The 14,992-nt window shown below is 38.6% G+C and overlaps 1 protein-coding gene across 4 annotated transcripts in view; it reads right to left on the bottom strand.

Annotated features, from left to right (window-relative positions):
- The window catches only part of KYNU (kynureninase), a 296,464-nt gene that overhangs the window by 170,327 nt on the left and 111,145 nt on the right, over positions 1 to 14,992 (bottom strand). For 2 of the 4 annotated variants that reach the window (XM_025405224.1, XM_025405227.1), the window contains exon 1: positions 2,007 to 2,247. The exons of 1 other annotated variant lie outside the window; for it this stretch is intronic. The gene's annotated coding sequence lies outside the window, so the exon portion shown is untranslated. Of the gene's footprint in view, positions 1 to 2,006; positions 2,248 to 14,992 lie in introns of those variants that run through there. One more of the 4 variants, XM_025405225.1, reaches the window with a different exon arrangement.

The raw sequence follows: 14,992 nt of genomic DNA, 5'->3' as shown, positions 1-14,992 counted from the left end.
TTTTTTTTTTTTTTTTTTTGAGACGGAGTCTCGCTCTGCCGCCCAGGCTGGAGTGCAGTGGCCGGATCTCAGCTCACTGCAAGCTCTGCCTCCCAGGTTTACGCCATTCTCCTGCCTCAGCCTCCCGAGTAGCTGGGACTACAGGCGCCCGCCACCTCGCCCGGCTAGTTTTTGTATTTTTTAGTAGAGACGGGGTTTCACCGTGTTAGCCAAGATGGTCTCGATCTCCTGACCTCATGATCCGCCCGTCTCGACCTCCCAAAGTGCTGAGATTACAGGCTTGAGCCACGGCGCCCGGCCGATTTACCCTTTTTAATCCATCCTTCCCAGTCCAGTTTCAGCCAGGCAAAAGTTAAAGTGGCTGGTTCCGTTCCTGGGCCTGTCACATCTGGGGTACCTTGAGATACTTCATGGGCATAGTCTTCCAAATGACAGCACCCTGCCCTACTCCACCACTGTGCACAACTTCGCATAGACTCAAATACAGTCTTTAGTTCCCAGGATAGCACAGTGCACTCACTCTAAGGATGCAATTTATTCACTCATACTAATTGCTGCTTAAGTGTGCACTCGCTCCAGCAGCTAAGACAATTAGTGTTCACAAGCCATAATGTTATGCCATGTTTGGTTTGCAAATAAAGTGACATGCTCATATTTTGAAATGAAGACATTAAATCCAAACTCTTAAAAACTTCGACTTTTACATATTTTACAAATTTTCAAATTTTACATATTTAATGTTAATTTTATCAAGAGAGGTGACATACATACCATATGGTGTCAGGCAAGTCACCTAACTGCTCTGTATGTCAATGTTATTGAAAGTTAAATTTTACTTTCTTCAAAGGATTATGGTTAAACTCAAGTGACATTAGGTCCTTTATAAAAAGATAAAAGATAGTTCGTAATTTTTAAAAAATTATCAATACCTTCTGATGGACAGCACCAATGTGCCTTCAATTGAGGTTTGGAAATTGTGCTTTCACAGTTTTATTTAGACAGCTACAACTTTAAAGTAAAAAGCTTGTATAACAATTAAAAACTGATTGATTTTAAGAAAATAACAGAATTCAGAATCTCCTAGTCACCCACTGATTTAGAGCTAAATAGTTAAATAAATGACCATGAGTGTCCAATAGTTAATCTTCACACAGTTTCACATTCACGCCTGAAATAAGCAAATTGTACATAGGAGTTCAAAGTTTAGAACCTCACTTAAAAATATGTTGAGAAAGTGTGTAGTTTTTCATTAATAAAACAGGAAAAACAATATGCATATTCAGAAAGATTCTTTAGGCATATCATTGAGAAATGGGTAACATTACTGTGTTACAAGTGTATATTTCATATCTAGAATATGAATTACTTTCTGAACACATTAATGAAATCAATACATTTGTTTCAGTGTTACTATTAAATAACACCCCATTGGCCTCAAAATAAAAGCAGAAAGGAAAAAAGAAAATCTAGTATATTTTTTAAAAGTGTATCAACTTTCTCTTCTTAGGTTTCATAAAATGAAAGGGGAAGAAACTCTGTTCAAGAATAGGCATTTTCACTTCTCTAAATAAATATTTAGTATGACTACTAGCGGCATAAGACAATTAAAGTTACCAGAAAACAGTAGACTTAACATCTGTTTAAGAATATCTTTCCCTCATCTGGAGTTTGACCTAATCTTGCCGTTTAAACTCAAATAAGAACAGGACTAACTTTGGTTTGTCAAATGTAACCACATTCAGTGCACTATGGACATCAGTTATTTTCCATTATATTGGTAAAGATCTCTTCATTTAACCCATTTCTAAAGGCGGGGCCTTTAGGAAGTTCATACCAGTTTTATTTACAAAAATAATATGAAAATAAAAGAAGAGAGCAGCAGAAAAAAAAAAAAAAACCCAACTCTAAAACACTATGACAAGGATTCTAGCTGACAGAAGTTTCATTTGGAAAAAACATGGAGTAAACATTAGGGTAGAGAGTTTTTATCAGCGCCTCAAGCTTACCAGCTAGGATTCCAATGGGGTGCTTGGCTCCCAGGATCTGTCCAGGAAGCTCTCAAGAATTCCTTGCAAATGTACAGGCCAGATCTTAGAGTAAGAAATTCAAAGAACTGCTCAGACTCCACCCAGTGGAGAATTTATAAACATACTTGTACTTTACTTCCTCTCCCCTAACCAATCTGTAATCTCCAGCCACTGTCAGAAATTTAAGCAATGTGTGCTCCTGCCCCCATCTCAAATGCCAGAGCCTCCAGTGAGGGCTTCTTTCCAGAAGCAACTTTGCTCTTTAAACTCAGGTAAACACGCACTTGTCCTTTAACGATATAAATCTCTGACCCCTGAACTGATGAGTTTGTCCTAGAGCTAAATTCCAAATTTTGCCTTAATTCTTCAGTTTGAGCTCTGAATTTTTGAGACAGTACCCTCCGTTAAATACACAGAATTTTCAGTCTGATGGCCGAATCGATGACATTTAATGGGTAAACTTTTTAGTCAAAAATTTAAAATAGGCTCTCAATTCCAGAATACATTCTATTGCCTAACATGTGAATTAAAAAAAAAAAAAAAAAAAAAAAAAAAAAAAAAAAAAAAAAAAAAAAACAACTCCTAGGTAATAAATCTGGACAGTTAACAAGACAATCAAGGAAGAAAGAAAATCTGAAGATTCAAGTGGAAACTAGCCTGGCAAACTTCATTAATGCAAATTGTTCATTTAAGTCTGTGAATTGTCTTTTGTTCTACTTTGACTACCTCTTTAGGCTTATTCTTGAGCTTGCGTCTTTTGATGAATATCCTTGTAGTTATAAAAACTAAGAGCAAAGACTTTCGATATTTGGACTAAGGATGAAGACTGTGCCCGAATAATTGAATGACTTATACACACCTATGCTTTGTTTAGCAACCCACAGCAAATCAAGTAAAGTGTCATTTAATCATTTCTATCAAGTGTTCATTGTATAACCCTGAGCAATTCACTTAACCCTTGTGGAGGCTCAGTCTCCTATTTATCAAATGAACTTAAAAATACCTTCTTCCCAAGATTATTGAGATGATAAAACCATGCAGGTAGAAAGCCATAGGTACCATGACACTTAAGTCAAAAGTGACATATTGTCTTTTTTTAATCTTAAGAAACCAGACAGAAAGTACTACTCTCCAGTTTCCAAGAGAGGCAGATAAAGTGCATGAAATTACTTTAATAGGAGTAATTAACCAGGGAAAAGAAAGTATATTTCACTTCATCAATCCTATCCTTGCAATAATCCTATAAAGTAAGTAGTCCACCAATTGATTGACTTAGAAGAGTAAAAATTTGAATCCATTCAGGAAAATTCAGAAGGTGTAATTTTTTTGCATCTATTATGTGGTGTATGCCTTATGCTGTAAAAACTTGGGAAGATTACCAGGCTCTAATGTATGGGGAATGAACCAGAGGGCGGATCTGGGTCATTTTTGTGTCACTCTTTTAAAAGATTGACTATAGATTTAGAGAGACAGATATGGACATCGAGGTTTTGTTTTCACAAGATCTTGCTTCTTCTAAAATCTTACAATCATATGATTAAAAATTTCATCAAAATATTATCTTAAAAACTACTGTTTAACTCTGTCACCTTTAAAGAACTTGCTTGGAGGTCTAAGCTATACTTCTATTTCTTATGTTTTACAAATTTCTTTCTTTCTTTAAATTTGTTACATTTGAGGAATAAAAATAAAATCCTAAGCCCCTAGACTAACTGAACGGACACGCTCTTGGCCAAGGGGACCCCAGAGTAAACTTGAAAACTACGTTTTTGGCCATGACAGGATAGGAAGTGGAACACATACCTCCTCTGTCACTAACTACGATTGGACTTTCTGCCCTATGGCTAAACAGAAACCAGTCATTTCAAAAGACTCCACCAATGACATCAACCATCACCTGATGTTATCCCTCCCTTTTGTGGTTTGGAACAAAAAAAGAACACTGATGATGGAGCGTTTCCGGCTAGTCTATGGAGAATGTGCAGTAAAGGCTTTCATGTCCTCTGCTTCACATTGGGCTGAAAACTGCCCCCTCAGATTGTATTAATGCTGTCATTTTTTGAACACAGATCCCATGGAGAGGCATGAAACTCCATTGTGCATGCACACATTTCTCCTTTCATAAATATTCATGGCTCCCTCTATAGCTTATTGAATATGTATATTCAGCTACCCTGCTCAACACAAATTTCTGTTTCCTTTGCCCCTCCCTCAAAATGTCTATTTCCAGTTCCTGACCAGAGGCTACGCTTTTCAGAGGTCAGAATTGCCACCCTGCAGGCTGCAACCCTTTATGTGAAATGAAGCTCTCCTTTCCAAATGTACAAACCTGTCATTCTTCAGTTGACACCTTCATTCATTCAAGAAAAGTATTAAGTATATTCTTTGTACCAAGCACAAAGTGAAATTCCAGGGATGTAATGGGGAGCAAAACTTGTATCATAACATAGGCCCCTAAATATAGAAGGGAATTGTGAGAGAACAAGTCATGCGGGGTCCGGGGTGAAAGCAAGACCCACTGCAGGGCCAGCAGTGGAGGTTAAACAGAGAACAGTGTGAGCTACCATTCCTTGCTTTTGGAAACAGAAAGAAAAAAAGTGTTGCCAAAATAAGCTGTTGTACAATTCCCAGTTGTCTATTAATTTCCAGGTATGCCATCCTGTTGATAACATGATATGTTTCTGAGAGGAAAAGACTGATTTTATCCTCCTTAGAGCTCTGCCTATGTATGGAGCTAAATAAATATCTATTAAATTGGTTAATTTGTTTTATTTTTTTTTAATTAAGATTTAGTTTGTTTTATAAAAATTGATTATTGGAAATATGGGGAAGTTTTTTCCTCTCAAAAGGTAATCTTGAACTATGAACTTTATTCTTATTCTTCAGGGCCTTTTTGCCATAGTTAGGCCAGTACCTAGCATTTAGTAGACTAAAATGGGTGCTTGCTGGATCATTACCCAAATTAAATTCAGAGCAGCAAACTCTTTCTGTAAGAATCCATGGCTATACTACCAGTCTGATCATAACACTCTAATGCTGGGTGCTCAGTATGTGAAATGAGCAATGAGATTAAAGACAGGGACAAGTTAGGAAAGAACTAATAAAAAAAAAAAAAAACTGCAGTCTCAAACTTGGGTAAACAGAAAATTTCACAATACACTATTTTTCTTAGTTAAATAAAAATGCAGAGCTCACATGTGACTTCTTAGGAGGAAAATTTACTCTGAGTCATTCATCATTGGAACTCTTCCTTCTTCTTTACACAGGGTGTTGGGAAGTTCCCAGATGGGAGGGGCCAGTTAGCTTCCTTCTCTCTGCCCTCTTGCCTCTCCTTTCCCCTCACCTCATGTATCCCAGGGCCCTGCACACCCAATCACTCTTTCCAGAATTCTCCTTGGGGATAACCAATATGACATAACAAAAACTTTCTCAAATGCTAGGTCAGGAGATTTGCCTTAAGCAATTTCTGCCAAGGAACATAGCATCTTCTCTATATGGGGAGGGGAAAGCATAAAAAACAGAGCACACACAAACTTATCTCTCCTTTCTTCTTCCCCCTCCCCTTATCTGCCCTTCCTTCCCCTCTCCTTCCTTTCCTGCTGCCCCCTCCTCTTTCCCTCCTCTGGCCATCTCTCCTCTTTCTCCAATGCCCTCCTCTTGCCTTCCCTGCCTCTCTTTCTCTCTCTCCTTTTCTTTTTTCCCTTTTTCTCTCTTCCCTCCACTGCACTCTCATTTCCTCCCCCATTCTCTCCTTTCTTTTCCCTCTCCCTCACTTTTACAACTGGGAAGGCAAAGCAAATTCATATGCTAATAAATCACTAGGCTCTATTTAGATAATTCACTTTTTTCCTTCCCGTGAGGTACATAGTCTCGTTATTAGAAAAATTTCTCATTAATGGGCAGGGACTTTCCTACCCTCTATATGTTGTATTTTCAGTTTTTCAGAGGAAAATGCAAGGGTTCATTATAAGCAAATGACATTTTGCCAGTTGGTGATTAAAATTTATTTAGAATCTAAAATTCCTATAACCCATTCCCTTTTTCCTAGATCAGAACTTTCCCCTCACTGTTAAACTCACAAAGGTATAGAAGGCAATCTAAATCGTGTGCTGTAGCAGGGGAACTTTAGTAGTTTTCTGTTATATGTGTTTGCAGGTCAATTTGTTCAATTGTCTGATTGTTTACATGAGGAATTTCTGAGGTTCCTGTAAAACACGAAAAACCCAAAGTGAGTTGAGTCATATTGACATCACTGACCGCATAACAACATCATTCATGTCATGATGACTCTGTAAAATGGGAGCAGGCATTACAAAATCTCCATCTAAAGACAAAGCTTTCATATACCGGAGTTTTTTTTTTTTCTATAGTACAAGGTACAATGTACATGCCCTCTTTTACCATAACAACTCACAACAGAAATTTTTTTTTCTTAATATTAAAAATGACTATCAACAGGGGTAGTATAAAGCTGATGTTTGGAGATGTCACTTCCAGATCCTCTTCTGGGATTTGTCCTTTCTTCCTATGTTTGTCTGGCAAAGTGTTTTCTAGTGTCACTAATAAATGATGTAAAAGTTCTCATTTCGGAAGTGTCCAGTATCCGTCCACCATTTCGCCAGTCGTTTGAAACTTCTCATAGCTTATAGTATGATAGACACCAAAATATAGCAAATTCCTAAATTGTCTTAACCCCACATTGCAGGCAGGGGAAAAGAGTTCACTAGACTAGGATCTGAAGAATGGTGCAGTATGTCCCCCAAAACCAAAGAAAAGTGCTACTAAGGGGCTCTGAATCTAGACAAGGAAGATGCAGATTATTCGATAAGAGGAAGAACTAGCAAGAAACAGAAAAAGGACAAATGCATTTGAAATTTTAACTTGTATTCATGTAAGAAAATAGTATCCTCTATAGAAGTATTTTTGTAATTTAGAGGAAAAATATAATTAGTTAGCAAAAGGCAAATTTTCAAAACCAACCAAATAAGAGAAACAGTTGAAGAAAACAATTCCTTTAGAGGAGATTAAAAATGCGTTTAAAGAGATATTGTATAAAAGGAAACATCCCCATTGCCAGGAAATACAGAAAAAAAATAGAAGGCACACATTACTTTTGAAAAGTTTTGCATATGAATTCTAGCACAGCATTAAAGATTAGGAGAGTCTCATGTTATTCAAACTATTCCAGATCATACAAAAAGATGAGCTTTCCTATTCATTTTCTGAAGTTATGCTAATTTCAGTTCCAAAACTTGATAAGAATAGGAGTGTAAGCTGCAAAGTACTGTTTCAATTAAAAAAAAAAGTTGATAAGGAATTGTATCACATGTATTTTCATCAGAGCTAATTATTATTATTTATTTCAGATAAACAGGTTTTATTTTCACCTTGAAAGATTCTAGCTTTTTTTTTTTTTTTTTTTTTTTTTTTTGAGACAGAGTCTCGCTCAGTTGTCCAGGTTGGAGTGCAGTGGCGCAATCTCACTGCAAGCTCCGCCTCCCAAGTTCACACCATTCTCTCTCCTCAGCCTCCTGAGCAACTGGGACTACAAGCGCCCACCACCCTGCCCAGCTAATTTTGTTTTTGTATTTTTAGTAGAGATGGGGTTTCACTGTGTTAGCCAGGATGGTCTCAATCTCCTGACCTCATGATCAGCCCGCCTTGGCCTCCCAAAGTGGAAAGAGTCTATACTTAAATTGTTTTGTAAAAAGATTATACAAAGTTTAAATAATCCTGCAAACATACAAAGTAAACAACCACGTATATGTGCAATAGCTTTGAGCAATATCACTCATAATTACATAACAGTAACAATTCTTTTTATTCAGGATATACTAATACTGTCTAAAATAAATTACAGCTTTTCCCTACTACATTGTTTTACCATATTTTGTTGTTTTACATGGTGTTTAACTGTATTTTCCTTTTTCAGCTTATTGCCAATTAAAAAATGTTTATTCTTTTTTATAGATTTTATTCTATTCCATTGTGCAATTTTAGGTTCATAGCAAAACTGGGAAGAAAGTACAGTGAGATCCCTGTATCCCCTTACCCTCAACTTATTTATTTATGTTTTCTTTTTCTTCTTGAGACAAGGACTCATTCTGCTGCCCAGGCTAGAATGCAGTGGTGTAATCATGGCTCACTGCAACCTCTACCTCCTGGGCTCCAGTGATCCTCCCATCTGAACCTCCCCAACTAGCTGGAATCACAGGTGCGCACCACCACTACAAACAATAATTTTTGTATTGTTTGTAGAGACGGATTTTCACCATGTTGCCCAGGCTAATCTCAAACTCCTGAACTCGAGCGATCTGCCCACCTTGGCCTCCCAAAGTGCCAGGATTACAGATATGAGACACTGTGTGGTCCCCTTAACTTATTTTTTTAACATTTTTCTTTCCAATCAAGTTGCTTGTCTCTTCCACTTTTGCCCAATTTGTTTCTTGTATTTTCTTTGTATTATTTCAATATTGATTCATTTTTAACTCTTTTTTATTCCTTTTATTTCTTTCCCTAGTTTATTTCATAACTCACCTTTATGCTTATTTCTACTTTACTGATGTCAGTATTAATTATTTTAAATTGTTTTCTGTTACACAGTTTTACCTTTTTCTTATATTATGCTATTTATTCCTTATTTTTTACTCAACTTCTTAGTTTCTCGCATTCTGTTCTTTCACTTTATCTCATTGGTTTAACTTCATAATTCTAATTATTTCCTGGTTATTTTAACATTCATTATTAAGAAATTGTTATTGCTTTTAATTTTAAAAATGGTCTTTATATGGTATATGAAAAATAATTCAGTATGGATGGCCCCAAGGACAAAGAGTCTGTACCATGGAAAGCTGGCCTTGCAGTTTTCTATCAAACTTCCCAGGAACAGCAGTTTGCAACCTCCTCTTTGCCGAAACACACCAAAGGGAGCAGGATCATTGACTCTCAGTAGTTCTCAGCTGTGATGCAGTAAAGCATTTCAAAACCTCTAGCTGAATGCTAAGACAAAGGAAACATAACTTTGGTTCATATTCCTGTTGCATTATTTGTAATAGAACATTTTATATCCTGAGTAATATCAGTTCTATTTGTTAGAAATATTTTCTTCCAACTTATAAATGTTATGCTAAGTTAAACTGTTTCTTCACTGTAACTGCAGGCTTCTCATTCTGCAAAGGCTGAAAGATCTCCCCCTGCATTCCTTTCATGGGCATCTCTAGCTACTTGGCCCCATGGACACTTCAGGCTCTTCAGTGGCTTCAGAGATCCCTAGTTTCCAGGTTTGATGATCCTGCCTCATTCCTAAACTTCTTGAATAAAGACAAAAGACAAATGACAAACTGGGAAAAAGTACTGGAATATATAGTGTATACATCAGTTAATGTTCTTAATAGATAAAACTATTATTATTTATTTTCATTTTACTCAATAAAGTATTCTCATTTGTTCATGTTATACTTTTTTCCATGAATTTAATTTTTATCTTAATATATGAAAATCTGTTTTTGTTGATATTTTGCTTGTATATTTTCTTTGATTTCCTCTTTTTCAACATCTCTTGTGTCATTTTATTTAGTTTTTTTAAAGGCACATACATAAATATCTACATACCACTTTACATTTATATCGATTCTGCCACTGTGTTTCAGCCTGTGCAACAGAACAAGACCCTGTCTCTATGAACAACAAAACAAAACAAAACAAACAAAAAACAATTCCTCTCATACAGGACCCCTGTATCTTCATTGTGCTTAAGAAATGGACCTTTGGACTCACTGCACTGACACAGGCCGAATGCAATAGTAAGTTAATGTCTTACTGACACCAATAAGTAGCTAAGCAGGATACTCTAGATTTTTCATTAATGAAAAGACATGAATATAGAGCAAAAAAATAATCAGCAAGAAGACATAGGCAAAAGAAATTGCTTTCTAATTTTCTCTTACCCATGACTTTTCACAAAAACATAGAATCATAACTTCTACTGGGTTTTTAACAGAAAACATGGAGTCTTCACTTTGACCAATGACTGTCTACTCCTTCCTTCTATAGCATTCCCCCTCCCGCTGCATGTCTCAGTCTAACTGGTCATTGATAGTGGCAGGAGACAGACAAATTCTTAGGTAGACAGGGTTGGGTTCCTGGTAAAACCCAGCCTTCAAATCAAAGACAATTTAAAGCCTGAAAACCGAGCTGCTGGCTCCAGATAGAGTCTACGACTGGAGTAAGAACTTCTATTCCTGTTTGCTCACTTTTTCCCTGATTGGTCCTCTCTGAATAATACTTTTTTTTTTTTTTTTTTTTTTTTTTTTTTTAGACGACATCTCACTCTGTTGCCCAGGCTGGAGTTTAATGGTGTGGTCTTGGCTCACTGCATCCTCCACCTCCCAGGTTCAAGTGATTCTCCTGCCTCAGCCTCCTGAAGAGCTGGGATTACAGGTGTGCCACCACACACGGATAATTTTGTATTTTTAGCCAAGACGTGGTTTCACCATGTTGTTCAGGCTGGTCTTGAACTCCTCACCTCAGGTGATCCACCCGCCTTGGCCCCTCAAAGTGCTTGGATTACAGACATGATGAATAAAGCTTTTTATCCAATCAAATGTTGCCTTTTCCAAGGCTACCTGCAACCTGTGCCTCCTCATTCCAAACCTATAAAAACGCCTGACTCAGCCACACATACAGCTACCTGCTTTCTGGCCCCTTCTCACACAGTGGGCTACCCACTTTGGGTCCTCTCTTGCTGTCGAGAGCTTTTCTGTTGTTCAATAAAATGATTCTCTGCCTTGCTCACTCTCCAGTGTCTGCATACCTCATTCTTCTTGGTTACAGGACAAGAACCCAGAACCTGCTGAATAACAGGAGCAAAAAAAATTTGTAACATATTCCTGACCAGCTCACCAAGCTGCAGGGGGCGAGGATGACAGGAGCTGTGACCCTTCTGGGGGCCCAGACCTTGGGACTCTCTGAGCCAGAGCTGTAATGCACCACTGTTCACTAAGCCACAGGCAGCAGGAATGAACGAGTTATAATACATCCCCACTCGCTGAGCTGCAAGCAGCGGGAAGGAGAAAGAGAGTTATGGCATTCCCTGGTGTCTCAGACCTCAGGACTCCCCTAGCAGAAGCTGTGACACCCAGTTGGTGCCCTGCACTTGCTTGCATTTCTGAGTTTTCCAGCACCACCGTGTTCCCCCTCGTCTGAAGGCCCACACCCAGCTGTGGAAGCCACTTTGGGCACATCTGGTCCTACTATGGGCTGTGTGCAGAGCTGTGGTGATCATGGAATCTGGGAATGAGCCAACAACAGCCTGCCAGGCCAAGGGGGCAGAGCAAGCCCACAGGGACTTAGCAAAGCCGGGGCAGAGTACCAGCCACTGAGGTCTTCAGCTGGCAAAGCAGCACCAAAAGAATCCCGTGTCATCATCGTGTTACAACTTTCTTTGGACAGTTTCCTAACTTCATTCCCTGTCTCTATATTTCACCTTATAATCAAAACTCTATGTCATCCATAGATCAATTTTTCTAAAATGCAAATGAAATCATTTCTTAAGATGTTATGTAAAGACCTTTTATAAAATAAATTTTTTTCTGTATTATGATTATTTTTTATTGTAGAGATGGGGGTCTCACTATGTTGCCTAGGCTTAAAAGCCTTTCTTATTGATATCTGAAAAGGGTGAAGTTTTAATATGACACCCCGGGCCTGTGCCTAGTTCTAGAGTCTCATTTTGAGTGTCTCTTCCCCATGGATGCTATAGTTCAGCAAACTTAAAATTGAACTGCCCCAAACTCTCTCACTCACCTCTCTGTTTTTCCTTACGTGCAGTTACTTATTTTCTTTGCAATATTCTTTTTTGTTTCTCTTTCTTTCTTTCTTTTTTTCCATTCACCACTGATCAGAAGGCAGGAATATTTTCTTTCTTGATTGCCCTTTTTAGGAAATCAACTTGAGTTTCAATCCTAACTTTGTACTCCAGTCAGTTTGTTGTCTCTTTTAAAATGTTTCTGGCTGGGTGTGGTGGCTCATGCCTATAATCTCAATGCTTTGGGAGGCTGAGGCAGGAAGACTGCTTGAGGCCAGGAGCTCAAGATGAGTCTGGGCAACAAAGTGAGGCTCCATCTCTGCAAGAAATGTTTAAAAATAAAATAAGATAGAGAGAAAACAAGATAGTTACCTCTGAAAGAGGTAACATGCTCTATAAATCAGAAGTATGACTGGAGGTGTGAGGTATCCTGGAGGTATGAGTGGATTTATCTGCCCGGTATGGCCCAATTCTCTTTGCTGTTATTAAAGCAGGAAATCAACATGACTCAAGTTTAGCACCAGGTGACGTAGGTTTTATGTGGCAAGATGACTAAGCTAAACCTGATCATCATGTGTGAAGGCAATGGCTGCTGGTCTTTACCTCTGTATCAAACCTGCTGCAATGCTTTATAGTAATGGCTATGTACTTCCTGTACACTGTCTCCTTCAGTGTTATGTCTCTTTCCAATACTCAGAATGGAATGGAGTTTAGGGATTGCTAAATTTTTAAATTTTTTGAGACAGGGTCTCACTCTGTTGCCCAGGCTGGAAGGCAGTAGCACCATCACAGCGCACCTCAGCCTTGACTTCCAAGTCCCAGGCTCAAGTGATCCTCCCTCCTCAGCCCTACAGGCATGTGCCACTGCACCTAGCTAATTTTTAATTTTTTTTTTGTAGACTTCCTAATTTGCCCAGGCTGGTCTCAAACTGCTGAGATCAAGCAACCCTCCCACCTCAGCCTCCCAAAATATTGGGGCATGAGCCAATACACCTGACCAAGATATTCTTCACTGCACTCCATGGGACCATACCTCCTGCCCAGGGAGAACTCCTTGGCTCACAAAAGATAAGAGTGCACTCTCCATGCCTAGCTTCTTTTTTTATATTTATTTATTTGTGACAGGTTCAGGGTTTGCTGCCCAGGCTAGAGTGCAGTGGTGCAGTCATGGCTCGGTGGCTCACTGCAGCCTGGACCTGCCAGTCTCAAGCAATCTCCCATCTCAGCCTCCTGAGAAGCTGAGACTACAGGCGCAGGCCACTACGTCTGTCTAATATTTGTGTTTTTATTTTGTAGAGATGGGAGTCTCTCTCTGTTGCCCAGGCTAGTCTCAAACTCCAGGGCTCAAACATTCCACCTGCCTTGGCCTCCCGAAGTGCTGGGATTACAGACATGAGCCACCGTGTCTGGCCCTACAGTTGGACTTCGCAGGTCTGAAACTTCATTTTATTCAAGAGCTATTCTTAATATAATAGTTTGTGGTTTAAGATTATGGCTATTAACCTTTATTAAAGACAGAATTTTCTTCTGTTTTCTAAAAAGTCTTTTTTTTTTTTTTCGTATTCTCTTGGCTTTAAAGAGAAGAGCAGTGTAAAAATAGCTAGCCTGCCCCTTTAACTGCAAGTTCCCCTTAAATCTTACTTTCGCTTCCACTGTTTCTGAACCTCCTCTCTGACAAAGGTCTAATGACTTCCTAATTGACAAATCAAAAACTGCCTTCTCTGCTGACAGCTTCTACACTGAAAGTTCTGGTTCCTATCACTTCTTTTATAGTGCAAATCTCAGTTAATTTCTATTCTCATTCTCCTCTGTCTCCTCTCTTCTCTTTCAATCTCACTCTACACTCTTTTCCTTGGGTTACTAAGGAGAAACATATCCCTTTATTTTTATACTTGTAGCAGTTTTTGTACTGCTCTTAATAACCCTTAGCACAGGCTAAGTTCTCACTTTACCTGTACACATGATTACCACCGCTGTCGTTTGTTTGTATGTATTGCTCCAAAATTCATATGATGGAACTTAATCCCCTAGGTGGTGGTATGAAGAGGTGGGGTGCTTCGGAGGTCATTAGGCTATGAGAATTCTGCCCTCAGGGATAAGACAAATGCCCTTTTAAAAAATGCATTATAGAGCTGCCTCTCTGCTCCCATGCCTTTTACCATATGAGGAAGCTAGACTGCATTCTCTCTGAGGAATGAGCTTTTTCTTTTCTATTCTCCTTCTACCATGTGAGGACACAGCTTTACCTCCTTCTCCAGAGGATGCAACCATAAGGCACCATCTTGGAAGCAGAAAGCAGCCCTCACCAGACACCAAATCTGCCAGCACCTTTGATCTTGGATTTCCCAGACTCCAGAACTGTGAGAAATAAGTTTTTACTTTTTTATAAATGAGCCAGTCTGAGGTGTTTTGTTACAGCAACACAAACGGACCAAGACAATTACCTTTTTTACCAGAATATTTGTTACTTGAGCATGAAGTTTTATCTTTTTTTACTGCCTTTTACATAGGAGGTAATCAAATGTTTCCTGAATTCAGGTTATTAAATTATATAATGAATTAGATATATTGCCACTGTGTTGTCTCTTTTCACCAAAATCTACTAATAAATAGTTATGTTAAGAAATTAAATATATTGCCAGGCGCAGTGGCTCACGCTGTAAGCCCAGCACTTTGGGACGCTGAGGTGGGCAGATCACAAGGTCAGAAGTTCAAGACCAGCCTGGCCAATATGGTAAAACCCCATCTCTACTAAAAATACAAAAGTTAGCTAGGCGTGGTGGCGGGTGCCTGTAATCCTAACTACTCGGGAGGCTGAGGCAGGAGAATTGCTTGAACCCGGGAGGCAGAGGTTGCAGTGAGCCAAGATTGCGCCATTGCACTCCAGCCTGGGTGATGGAGTGAGACTCTGGCTCAAAAAAATAAATAAATAAATTAATTAATAAATTAATTAATTATATTAAAGTGTCACAAATTAAAATCAACACCAAAAATAAAAGCATTATGACAATGGACTAGAAAATTTAAAAACAATAAAACCAAAAAAACAAGAACAATATGCCTGAGTATCAGTTTATCGTCTAGATCTAGCATGAGTTTAACTTGGGCTCTTAGCACGAGTAGCCATAAATTAAGTAGACAAAGAGAAAGCTATTCCACA

This window comes from Theropithecus gelada, chromosome 12, assembly GCF_003255815.1.
Source record: "Theropithecus gelada isolate Dixy chromosome 12, Tgel_1.0, whole genome shotgun sequence".
Taxonomy (NCBI): Eukaryota; Metazoa; Chordata; class Mammalia; order Primates; family Cercopithecidae; genus Theropithecus; species Theropithecus gelada.
Note: the sequence above shows the minus strand (reverse complement) of the source record. Positions and strands in the feature narration are given on the sequence as shown.